The 13,878-nt window shown below is 44.5% G+C and overlaps 1 protein-coding gene across 1 annotated transcript in view; it reads right to left on the bottom strand.

Moving 5' to 3' along the window:
• Positions 1–13,878, bottom strand: part of LOC147034196 (sarcoplasmic/endoplasmic reticulum calcium ATPase 1-like) — a 46,675-nt gene that overhangs the window by 11,856 nt on the left and 20,941 nt on the right. The gene's annotated exons all lie outside the window — the stretch shown is intronic.

Raw genomic sequence — 13,878 nt, 5'->3', positions numbered from 1 at the left:
CGGTATGACCTCTGACCCGATTGAAAGTTAAGGTCACTCCAAAGTTGCAAAATCGTCCATTTTCAAAATCTATCTCCTCCGCCGTTTATGATCCGATCTTCGAAATTCCTTCGGATTCTGATAATATGGAACAATATCTAAATTTGGTCGGGCCGTTTTTTTGAAATTCGTCCTGGTTATCGAGTCACGTGTCTTAAAAGTTGGAAAAATCGTCGATGTGATACAGTCAAAAAAAAATTTGCCCGATCTTGATGAAACTTGGTATGTAGGTAGGGGTCGATGAGTGATGCACGACGGTATGACTTTTGACACGATTGAAGGTCAAGGTCAAGGTCACTCCAAAGTTGTGAAATCGTCCATTTTCAAAATCTATCTCCTCCGCCGTTTGTGATCCAATCTTCGAAATTTCTTCGGATTCTGATAATATGGAACAATATCTAAATTTCGTCTGGCCGGTTTTTAAAAATGTGTCCTGGTTATCGAGTCACGTGTCTTCAAAGTTGGAAAAATCGTCGATGTGATACGGTCAAAACAGAGATGACCGTCACCCCTAACCGGGGGTAATTTTTTTTACATATATTCTATATAAAAGTGAATAAGATGTTTGTTTGTTTGTGACCCATCTCTGTGCTTCCAAGGTTAATCGTGACAAAACTTTGTAGGATCACGTTTTTTTTTGGGGGGGGGGGTTTTCACCACGATGCACCTTACTAGGGGTTTTAAAGTTATTTTCTCACAATTCATAACTTGCAAACATGAGCCACCACCTGTCGCCATCTTCGCGAGGGTAGCTCCAAATATAAAATGCTTTATAAATTTGCCCAATTTGTTTTTGGATTTCAACCTGATACCTCCATAATTGGTGATTTGGTGAGCTCTGATTGTCAAATATGGGATCAGATGTGTAAAATAACTTTATTATGACGTTACGATTGGTAAGATTGGCAAAGGAGGAGTTATGTGACCTCAAATGTGCAAATCGCTATAATGATTCAAAAACCGAAAATAGCAGAAACACAACCTGTACATCGATTTAAAGGTAATTTACTGCTCAGCTAACGACATAACTCTCAAGGGTGAAATAAGAGTTTGTATGAAAAAGGTTATCGCCTGAGCTAACTTATCGAAATGCCCAACCTGCAAAAAATTCAAAACAAGCGATTTTGATCCGTATACCTATATGGTGGTTTGGAGAGTGCATTGCGATTGTCTGACAACAAAACAGATTTTGAATAATTGTTTTAATCAAGTTATGATGATCCAGGGGATCAGGACAATTGGTGTGTTTTTAACTATAGCCTTCACAAGTTCCCAAAAGCTGTAATTTGAAAATTACAAGTCGAACAGATTAAACAAATTCCTTCGATTAAAGCCAGATCAGCCAAGCATTCAAATGATACAAGTCAAAAGGGTAAAAAATGAGTTTTGGACTCGTTATGGCACAGGTGGGGCAATTGTACCATTACAAATGAGGGTAGATCCATATCTACAATGCTTGCTGTACAACCCATGTGCTGCCATCTCCAAGCCACCACATACCAACATGTAAACCTCCAACATCCACCTCATAATAAGGTGAGTTGTTTTGCTATAATAGGCAGAGGGCATTACAAGTCATCTGTGGAGATAACTTGCATTTTTGCACTGTACATGCCCCCAGAGGGTCGGAAGCCCCAAAGCCAACCTCCACTCATCAGGGGATGCAGGGGGAGGGGTGGGAGTCTGGAGGCAGCAGGAGGGATGGAATGAGGGAGGGGAAGGGGCCAGAAGAGGGAGGGGAAGGTGCCAGAAGAGGGAGGGGAAGGTGCCAGAGGAGGGAGGGGAAGGTGCCAGAGGAGGGAGGGGAAGGTGCCAGAGGAGGGAGGGGAAGGTGCCAGAGGAGGGAGGGGAAGGTGCCAGAGGAGGGAGGGGAATGGGCCAGAGGAGGGAGGGGAATGGGCCAGAGGAGGGAGGGGAAGGGAAGGTGAGTTGTTTTGCAATAATAGGCAGAGGGCATTACAAGTCATCTGTGGAGATAACTTGCATTTTTGCACTGTACATGCCCCCAGAGGGTAGGAAGCCCCAAAGCCAACCTCCACTCATCAGGGGATGCAGTGGGAGTCTGGAGGCAGCAGGAGGGATGGAATGAGGGATTTGGTGAGCTCCGATTGTCAAATATGGGATCAGATGTGTAAAATAACTTAATTATGACGTTACAATTGGTAAGATTGGCAAAGGAGGAGTTATGTGACCTCAAATCTCTGTCATCTGTCAATCTGTCATCCCTCAGACCGGCAAGCAGCAGCTTCTTCGCTCGCTGCAGATCTGGATAAAATCACAAACTGGTCCAACACGTGGAACATGTCTTTCAATCCAGACAAATCTCACACTCTCACTATGTCTCTTCGAAAGGACCGTTTACAAAACCCCCCCATCCACTTTCTCAACAATCCTCTGGAAGAAGTCTTTTCTTTCAAGCTTCTAGGTCTCACTATCTGCCATGACCTTTCCTGGGAAAGTCATATTTCCAACCTCGCCTCAAAAGCCAGTCGCCGACTGGGAATCCTCCGTCGTGCTAAGTCCTTCCTCGGCCCTCTTGAGCTCCTGACCACTTACAAAGCTTTTGTCCGTAGCCTGATGGAGTACTGCTCTCCCCTCTGGGCTGGTGCTCCTGCCTCCCACCTTTCTCGGCTTCACGCTGTCGAAACCAGGGCATTTAAGATCATCGGCATCTCCCGCAATGAAGCTGAGTCTTTGGGCCTCTCACTCAATCACCGCAGGTTGGTCGGTGGTCTTTCTGTCTTCTACCGACTCCTCTCCAGCCTTGCCCCCCTGCTCTCTCTGCGATTTGTCCCCACCACATTTCCACAGGGTGCTCAAGGTCCGCCAACAACCCCCTTCTGGTAAAACTACCAAAATCACGAATCACTGCTCATCTTCACTCTTTCATTCCTCTTTTTTCCCGCCTTTGGAATAAACTTCCTCACTCTATTCTTTCCCATTCTTCCCTCCAGGCTTTCAAAACAGCTGTTCACCACCACCTCTTATCTTCCCCCATCCAAATCCTCGATCTTTTCTCCCCCCGATAATCCACCCAAGCCCACTTCCTTCATTTCTCCTGCTTTCCTTCCTGAAAGTCCCTGAAATGTCCATCTTCTCTTCGCCATGTTCCCCGTCCCATCCCCATCCCTCTCCCTTACACAGTTCACGTAATGTGTCTGTTCCCCACTGTTTTGTCCCTTCCACTCCCGCCCCTCTTGTCTCATGCCTCCTTGCTGTGAGTTGTGTGTTTGCTCCAATACGAGCCTCGACCAAGGTATACAAAAAAAAAAAGTGCAAATCGCTATAATGATTCAAAAACCGAAAATAGCAGAAACACAACCTATACATCGATTTCAAGGTAATTTACTGCTCAGCTAACGCCATAACTCTCAAGGGTGAAATAAGAGTTTTTCACAAGGGTGAAATAAGAAATAAGAGTGAAAGAGGAGGGAGGGGAAGGGGCCAGAGGAGGGAGGGGCGGGAGGAGGGACCTGGTGTTGCTTGGCAAAGCCGGGCACCCCTGCAAGTGTCAATATCTATATGCATATCTGTGCAGTCTCTGTGTTGTCCTATCCTGTGTTATCACTGAGCTACTCCCTCAAAGTTTTGTGAAATCATACAAAAACTTCAGTGATGCACCCACCTTTCATGTGTGTATGTCCTAAGGGGGGGGGGGGTTGACCTTAAATCTTCATATTCGATTGCTTATGAATATTACACAAACATTTGCAAAATAAATGCTTGACTTCTGCTTGGTGTAAATGATGACAATATGGCAACTCACATAATTATCCTCAGTTAAAGCTAGCCTGTCTCTTTCGCAAAGTGTAGTGAGGTGTTTTGAATAGCGCAGCAGGAGTTGTTTTGAATTACATGGAGGTGAGATATTTTTAATAACATTGCGGTTACGTGGTGGTGAGGTGGTTTTAATAACGTGGCGGTTACATGGTGGTGAGGTGTTTTTAATAATGTGGAGGGGAGGTGTTTTTAATAACGTGCAGGTGAGTTGTTTTTAATAACGCGGCGGTGTGTTTTTAATAACATGGCGGTGAGTTGTTTTTAATAACGTGGCGGTGAGTTGTTTCTAATAACGTGGAGGTGTTGTTTTTAATAACATGGCGGTGAGTTGTTTCTAATAACGTGGAGGTGTTGTTTTTAATAACATGGCGGTGAGTTGTTTCTAATAACGTGGAGGTGAGTTGTTTTTAATAACGTGGCGGTGAGTTGTTTCTAATAACGTGGAGGTGAGTTGTTTTGAATAATGTGGTGTTGAGGTGTTTTTAATAACGTGGCGGTGAGGTGTTTTTAATAATGTGGCTGTGAGGTGTTTTGAATAACGTGGCGATGAGTTGTTTCTAATAACGTGGAGGTGAGTTGTTTTTAATAACGTGGCAGTGAGTTGTTTTTAATAACGTGGCGGCGAGTTGTTTTTAATAACGTGTTGGTGAGGTGTTTCTAATAACGTGGAGGTGAGTTGTTTTTAATAACGTGGAGGTGAGTTGTTTTTAATAACATGGCGATGAGTTGTTTCTAATAACGTGGAGGTGAGTTGTTTTTAATAACGTGGCGGTGAGGTGTTTTGAATAACGTGGCGATGAGTTGTTTCTAATAATGTGGAAGTGAGTTGTTTTTAATAACGTGGCTGTGAGTTGTTTCTCATAACATGCAGGTGAGTTGTTTTTAATAACGCGGCGGTGTGTTTTTAATAACATGGCGGTGAGTTGTTTTTAATAACGTGGCGGTGAGTTGTTTCTAATAACGTGGAGGTGAGTTGTTTCTAATAACGTGGCGGTGAGTTGTTTTTAATAACATGGCGGTGAGTTGTTTCTAATAACGTGGAGGTGAGTTGTTTTTAATAACGTGGCGGTGAGTTGTTTTTAATAAAGTGGCGGTGAGTTGTTTTTAATAACGTGGCTGTGAGTTGTTTTTAATAACGTGGCGGTGAGTTGTTTCTAATAACGTGGAGGTGAGTTGTTTTGAATAATGTGGTGTTGAGGTTTTTTTAATAACGTGTCGGTGAGGTGTTTTTAATAACGTGCCTGTGAGGTGTTTTGAATAATGTGGCGATGAGTTGTTTCTAATAACGTGGAGGTGAGTTGTTTTTAATAACGTGGCGGTGAGTTGTTTCTCATAACGTGGAGGTGAGTTGTTTTTAATAACGTGGCAGTGAGTTGTTTTTAATAACGTGGCGGTGAGTTGTTTCTAATAACGTGGAGGTGAGTTGTTTGAATAATGTGGTGTTGAGTTGTTTTGAATAACGTGGTGTTGAGGTATTTTTAATAACGTGGCAGTGAGGTGTTTTGAATAACGTGGCGGTGAGGTGTTTTTAATAACGTGGTGGTGAGGTGTTTTTAATAATGTGGAGGAGAGTTGTTTTTAATAACGTGGCGGCGAGTTGTTTTTAATAACGTGTTGGTGAGGTGTTGTTAATAACGTGGTGGTGAGTTTTTTTAATAATGTGGTGGTGAGGTGTTTTAAATAATGTGGCGGTTAGGTGTTTTAATAACGTGGAGGTGAGTTGGTTTTAATAACGTGGCGTTGAGTAGTTTTTAATAACGTGGCTGTGAGGTGTTTTAAATAACGTCGAGGTGAGTTGTTTTTATTAACGTGGCGGTGAGGTGTTTTTAATAATGTTGAGGTGAGGTGTTTTTAATAATGTGGCGGTGAGTTGTTTTTAATAATGTGCCGTCAGGTGTTTTTAATCATGTTGTGGTGAGGTGTTTTTATACGCCCGATATGTATATATGTATATATATATATATATATATATATATATATATATATATATATATATATATATATATATGTATGTGTATATATATATATATATATATATGTATGTGTATATATATATATATATATATATATATATATGTATGTGTATATATATATATATATATATATATATGTATGTGTATATATATATATATATATATATATGTATGTGTATATATATATATATATATATATATATATGTATGTGTATATATATATATATATATATATATATATATGTATGTGTATATATATATATATATATATATATATATATATATATATATATATATATATATATATATATATATATATATGTATGTGTATATATATATATATATGTGTATATGTGTGTATGTATCTATATGTATATGTATGTAAATATATATGTATGTATATATATATATATATATATATATATATATATATATATATATATATATATATATATATATATATACATATATGTGTGTATATGTGTATATTTATGTATGTGTATATATGTGTATATTAAGAGAAATGTGGAAGGGCAAATGGTGGTAGAGTTTGCAAAAAGAATGGAAATGGCATATATGTGTGTATATGTGTATATGTATGAGCCTGGTGTTGGCGCAGTGGTATGGGCAGTGGCTTGGGACCCAAGAGGTCCTGAGTTCAAGCCCCGTTGGGACACTGAATTAATATACGTTTGTATATGTATATATATATGTATATATATATGTATATATATATATATATATATATATATATATATATATATATATATATATATATATATAATGTGTATATATATATATATATATATATATATATATATATATATATATATATATATATATATATATATATATATATATATATATATATATATATATAATGTGTATATATATATATATATATATATATATATATATATATATATAAAAAACCAAGTCGAAAACACCAGGGGGTTGACTCAGCCTGCCATCCTTCCGAGGTCGGCGAAATGAGCACCAGTTGTACTGGGTCCGGTGTATGCCTCGGTTAGAATAGGTGTACCATATCCCTGTGTGTCGTAAGAGGCGACCAGGGTTGCGTCACGAAGGGCATCCGGCGTAAAAACCGATGCCAAATCATTATGCGGACAACAAAACGAATTTCCATACCGGATCGGTCGAGGCCCGGGTTACCAACGACCGCCACCGGTACCGGTGGTCAGCAGGGTACCAGTGGAAATTGTGCTACTGCTGGGCGAAGGAGACGGGGAAGGCGAGTCCAGAGGCAGTGGGAGAGGGGGAAGGGTAGAAGTGTGGAGGTGAGAGTTGGAACTCTGAATGTTGGGACGATGACTGGCAAAGGGCGAGAGTTGGCTGATATGATGGAGAGAAGAAAGGTGGACATACTGTGTGTACAAGAGACCAAGTGGATGGGGAGTAAGGCGAGGAGCATTGGAGGTGGTTTCAAACTGTTCTACCATGGTGTGGATGGGAGGAGAAATGGTGTCGGGATAATCCTGAAGGAAGATCATGTCAAGAGGGTATTGGAGGTGAGGAGGGTGTCTGACCGAGTGATGAGTGTGAAGTTGGAAATTGAAGGGGTGATGATGAATGTCATCAGTGCATATGCCCCACATATGGGGTGTGAGATGGAATATAAAGAAGATTTCTGGAGTGAGTTAGATGAAGTGGTGGAGAGTGTATCCAAGGATGAAAGAGTGGTGATTGGAGCAGATTTCAATGGACATGTTGGGGAAGGGAATAAAGAGGATGAGGAGGTGATGGGGAGGTACGGTCTCAACAAGAGAAATGTGGAAGGGCAAATGGTGGTAGAGTTTGCAAAAAGAATGGAAATGGCAGTGGTAATGCGGTGAGGGCGGACATGCGGGTGGTTGGAGTGTCAATGGAAGATGTGGAGGATGGAGCGAAATGGAGACGGTTGGTCCGCTGTGGCGACCCCTAACGGGAGCAAGCAGAAAGAGGAAGAAGATGTGTGTGTGTGTGTATATATATATATATATATATATATATATATATATATATATATATATATATATATATATATATATATATATATATATATATATATATATATATATATATATATATATATATATATCGGGGCGTATTATGTGATACCGGTCGTCCGTCCGTCTGTTCCTGTCCGCACTCTAACTCCCAAAGTTTTCAACTTTCACGTTTCATATTTGGTACATAGGTACAGACTGTGGAGACGGTGTGTCGCGACATACGTTCGTCATCTCAAGTGGTTGCCGTTTTCCATGTCGTAGCGCAATTCTGTATTTACTGTTACGGCTCTGTGGAAATTCACAGAACACCATATAGGTCCTTAGTTAGTTATGCCGATAAGTCCGTGTTCAGTTAGATTTCGTCACCGTTGTTTCATGGGAATTATTCGTGTCACCCGGGTTGTGATCTTTGAGTTAGCCGTTTTTCTTTACTATCGTTATTTTGGGCCAACCGCTTCACACAACCACCTTAACCACAACCCTCAAAACCACACCACCGCGTTTCCACCTCGGCACACGGTTGCCAGAGGCCTTGCCTTCGTCGAGGGAAAGCAGGCGGCCCCCGTTCCCCCCTCCTCCGGACGAATGGCGTCTCCACGGTGAATTCCACCCGGCGTGTGGAAGAAGACAAATACAGCGGCGAGGGAGCGTCCCCGATTTGGCGGGAAAACGCTTCCTTCGAGAAGGTTCCCGCATTTTCTGGAAGGAGGGCGGGGCGAGAGCGGAGGGGCGGAGCGTGGGTAATAAAAAGCGCGCACGGAGCGTTCGTTCTCTCTCTCTGGAGTTGTGCTGAGGAGAATCTCTCTCTGGAGTTGTGCTGAGGAGAATCTCTCTCGGTCGTTGCTGAATCTCTCTGTCGTCGCTGGTGTTGCTGCCGCTGGACGCCGCGGAAGGAGCCGTGCTACTTCTGCCGGAGCTGCGTGGAGATCTGGGCTCGTGTCCGAGTCAGGAGCTTGGATCGGTCGGTCGGTGGAGGTCCGGGCGTCGCGAAGGACACGCGGGCTGGAGGCGCAGCGTTGCTGTGTCGCGCGAACCTGCGCATGCGTGTGGGGAGAGCCGGAGAGAGCTCGCCTGCCGCTTGGCGAGGCCCGAGCTCAACCGCAGCTGTGCAAGCTGCCGTGGGGACGGGACGTCGCGACTCACCCCATCAAGGCACCACGAGGGTGCAGGTAACCTGCAACGGTCTCGTGGGGCCCTTTCGGTCACCAAGGCCCCACGTTATAAAGGCCCACGGGCCCAGTCTGACTCCCTTGTCTTTGAGGGGGTCTTTTCTTTGCTTTTCTTTTGAGTGAATGTTGTGACACTGAGTCTTTCAAGTAGAATTGTTGTAAAGTGAATGTATATGGTAAATCATAGACGGTCGTAGTGCTTTACCTTGCTCGTGTCTTGTCCCCTTCCCCCATTGATTGCATGGCTGAATATGTGCATCTGTGTAAAATAATAAATGTGCTTGTGTGAATGTTAACCCGTTTCTCGTGTCCTTTTCCCCCAAATTGAACTGTTATCTTGCTTTCGGAATACGAGTTGGTTTTTGAACACCAACTCTTACCTTGAGATTCACTTACCTTGGCAGTGATATTCATGTCTCTGCTGGCTGCGAGTCAGAGGTCAATAGACGTCTGGGTCGGGCCTGGGGAGTCATGGATTCACTGGATCATGGGGTGTGGCGCTGCCGGGACCTGTGCGGGAGGACGAAAGTCCGAGTCTTCAGGTCCTTGGTACTTCCAGTCTTGCTCTATGGGTGCGAGACTTGGACTCTGACCAAGGATCTGAGACGGAGACTTAATTCCTTTGGTAGCAGGTCTCTTCGGAGAATCCTTGGCTATCGCTGGTCGGATTTTGTGTCCAACGAGCGGTTGCTGAGAGAGACTCTGATGAGATTTGTTACCTGCATAGTCCGTGAGCGTCAGTTGCGGCTGTATGGACATGTGGCTCGTTTTCCTGATGCTGATCCTGCTCACCAGATTCTCTCAGCGAGGGAGCCTCATGAGTGGAGGAGGCCAGTGGGCCAACCACGTGCCTCATGGTTGCAACAGGTTGACCATCATCTCAAGGAGATGGGGATGGGCCTGGCATCTGCCTGGGGGATGGCCAGACGGAGGCCCCTGGAGTACCGGCGGAAAGTGGACGCAGCGACGCGCTGTTCTGGCACATGCTCCCATACCTGACCTGACCTTTGAACACCGATAAATAGAATCGGGTCCAGCGACGTCTGGCGATAATACCCGCTCGGTTATCCCAGAACGGAAAATAACCGCTTAAGCGGTTCGTGTCCAAACAGGCCTTCGCCGAGGTACGTTCCCTCGGTAGGTTACCCGCGCGAATACTTCGGTATATTGATATTCGGCGATTGACCCTGTCGCGCGCAGGTAGAATACGGACTGGGCCGTGGTGTGCGTTGAAGGCACACCCGTGACTGGTTCTCGGCGTTGTTCTGGGAAGTCACGACTGAATTGCTCGGCTCGTCCGGTGGGCGTGCGGCTGCCATTGGCTAAACTGGTCGTTCGCATGCCGGGCGGGCGTAGATTCGGAACAATACCTTCTTGTTCGGGCGTATATTGTGCTCACTTGCGCTCTTGTTAATAATGTGGCAGTGAGGTGTTTTTAATAACGTGGCGGTGAGGTGTTTTTAATAACGTGGAGGTGAAGTGTTTTTAATAACGTTCGTTTTGTTGAACAAAATTTAATCTAAATTTTTGACTCATCAGAGTCACCACCTTTTGCAGATAAAACAGCCGAACATACTTGTGGCATTCTTTCTGCAATGAAAATCAAATATTGTTCGGAAAGTTCTTCCCAAAACTGTTGCAGAAATTCCCACAAATGTGTTGCACTTGGAGGTTATTTTGCTTTCACCCTTCTGTCCAGTTCATCCCCAACCAGCTCGATGGGGTTTAAGTCTAGAGACTGTGCTGGCCATTCCATGATTTGACGTCCACTGCCTTGCTCTTTTCTTCTCAGGTAATTCTGACATAGCCTGAGGTATGTTTTGCGTCATTACCTTGCTGGAGGATGAACCCCTGACCAACTAGGCGTAGACCAGAGGGTATTGCATAGCGAAGCAAAATGCTGTGGGAGCTCTTTTGGTTCAGGGTGCCAGTCACTCTGTATCAGTCGCCGACTCTGGATCCAGCAAAAGAGCCCCAGTTCATCACGCTTCCTCCTCCATGTTTGACATTTGGTGTCACACACTGAGGAACCATCCTTTCGTCAACTCGACGGTGTACAAAAACCCTGCGTGATGAACCGAAGATTTCAAATTTTGATTCATCGGTCCGTAATACCTTCTTCCAGTTTTCAGTTGTCCACTGGCGATGCTTCATGGTCCAGGCAAGCCTCTTTTTCTTATTTTGCCATCTTAGCAATGGCTTTCTTACTGACACTCCACCTGTCAAACCTGCAGGTCAAAGCCTTCTCTTCACGGTTGAAACTGAGACTTCCTTCGACCAGTATGAAGCTGTGCTTGAAGTTGCTGTCCTGTGAGCTGCCGATCACGCAAGCTGTTGATTCTCAGAAACTTGTCTTCTGGTTATGTTGTGGCTTTGGGTCTGCCAGACCTCTTCCTGTCAGAGTTTCCTCCAGTTTCCAAGTGCCTTTTGATGGTGGAGGAAACTGTACTCACTGACACCTTGGCTCCTTTGCAATTTCTCGAAAGGAAAGACCTACACTTTTAAGGGTTATAATGGTCTTTCTGTCTTCCTTTGTTAATTGTCTTTTTTTCACCATTATGATAGCAATACACTACTTCCTGCAGTGCAATATTGTCCAAATAATGATTCAGAGGGTGGAGCACCACAGTCTATTCCAACACTGCTTTGAAACAGACAAAGGGTTTGTAACTAATCAACAAAAGTTGGTACACCTGTTGGAATTATTTGCCTCAACTTTCAAGGCTTAATTTACTTCCCTTGCTGCAGAACAGCTGAAGTTGCTGACTCATTACTTGTTCCCTGGAAAGGGCCTTTTTTCACGACTTTGAAATTGGTAGTCTGTATATATATATATATATATATATATATATATATATATATATATATATATATATATATATATATATATATATATATATATATATATATATATATATATATATATATATATATATATATATATATATATATATATTGTTACGTTTGAGGGGGGGTATGCATTCAAAGGGTAATTAGGATGTTTAATTAGGTATGCCATGCTGTTCGAGTTGTACCAGGATCTCGATAAGTAGCAATTCAGTGGTGATAAGTTGTCGAATAAATGTCCATTTCTTTAAGGGGGAAATGATAATTGTCACGTAATTAGAAAGGGAGACGGGATAGGGTAAGTGTGTCTGCGTAAATCTTGTTAGTATTCCCTGGAGGCTTGCCGTGACGTCACAGGACAGTGCTGCGGATGGCTCCGCCCCGTGATCACGATTGGCGGAAGGTGACGGCGGAGGGCCAATAAAACGGCTCGATTGGAAGTGACAGGACTCGAGGATAAAAAGGTTCTGTTCAGGGAAAAGGGGTAGGAGGAAGAAGATCGGTAAAGAAAAACCGTTTTGGTGGAGGCTGTTGTGCTTGGAGCGTGCTGTTTTGTTGCACTGATTCGATCCTGGATTCATCCTGTCTCGTGGCCTTGCTGTGCCTCGTGCCTCACCTCGGTTGGCTCTGGGGTTCTGCTGGCTCGGAGTACGGGGTCGAATGGCGGGCGGACCTGCCTCCCTCTCCTGCTCGCAACTTGGCGCCAGAACTGGTTCCCTGGCGGCTGTGAGCGGACTTGGGCCAGGACCAGGAGGTCGACAGCACCACGGTGTCTCCTGCCCCTGACGAGCGCAACGCCAGCTCGTCCGACGCCAATCCAGGGACTGTTGCGTTTACACCACGGGCCAGCCTGACCACCAGGACCAGCTACGGTGTGTGTGTGTGTGTGTGTGTGTGTGTGTGTGTGTGTGTGTGTGTGTGTGTGTGTGTGTGTGTGTGTGTGTGTGTGTGTGTGTGTGTGTGTGTGTGTGTGTGTGTGTACCTGGCGCCTTAGAGGGTTTGAGATTTGTATATCCATTGGAATTGTTTGTGTTTTCCCCACGCCCGAACCGACACCACCATCCCGTCGAATCGCCCCGGATCCCTCCTCTTGCCGAGTCTTATTATTTCTGGTTAGAGAAATAAACGTTATTAACTCAGTGAAAGCGACTCGTGCCACCTTCCTCGTCCCGTTTGCGGTAGAGCGATTAAAACCGCCATCTTTGGGTTATAAAAAATAAACCGCCTCCATCGTTTCGGTTCATTCTACGTTGGCGGGACCGTTCAAGTCCCGTGGACGTCACAATATAGATCAGGTCAGCTGTGGGAGCATATGCCAGAGCAGCACGTCTCTGCGTCCACTTTCCGCTGGTACTCCAAGGGACTCCGTCTGACCATCCCCCTACAGGCAGATGCCTGCCCATCCCCATCTCCTTGAGATGCCGATCAACCTGCTGCAACCACGAGGCACGTGGTCGGCCCATTGGCCTCCTCCACTCACGAGTCTCCCTTGCTGAGAGAATCTGGTGAGCAGGATCAGCGTCAGGAAAACGAGCCACATGTCCATACAGCCGCAGCTGACACTCACAGACTATGCAGGAAACAATTCTCATTTAAGTCTCTCTCAGCAACCACTCGTTGGACACAAAGTCCGACCATTGATAGCCAAGGATTCTCCGAAGAGACCTGGTACCACAGGAATGAAGTCTCTGTCTCAGATCCCTGGAAGCACCAAGGACCTGAAGACTGGAACTTTCGTTCTCCCGCACAGGTACGGGCAGCGCCACACCCCATTATCCAGTGAATCCATGACCCCAGGCCCGACCCAGACGTCTGTTGACCTCTGACTCACAACCAGCAGAGGCATGAATATCACTGCCAAGGCAAGTGAATCTCTCCGTGACCTCAACATCCTTGCCGCAAACAAGTAGACAGGACAGCAGCATCCAAGATGTCATTGAAAGCCTGGATCTTAGTTTTGACCCAGGAAATCTGTAATCCCAGCGGCTCTGACTCCTCATTCAGTACGTCGAGAGCCCCCAAAAGGATATCTAAAGTCTCTGCAAAGATGACTGCATCATC

The sequence above is a fragment of the Eptatretus burgeri genome, chromosome 1 (assembly GCF_056783735.1).
Source record: "Eptatretus burgeri isolate ZD-2024b chromosome 1, Ebu_testis_v1, whole genome shotgun sequence".
Classification (NCBI taxonomy): Eukaryota; Metazoa; Chordata; class Myxini; order Myxiniformes; family Myxinidae; genus Eptatretus; species Eptatretus burgeri.
The sequence above is the reverse complement of the archived record's forward strand: the minus strand, read 5'-3'. Positions and strand labels throughout refer to the sequence as shown.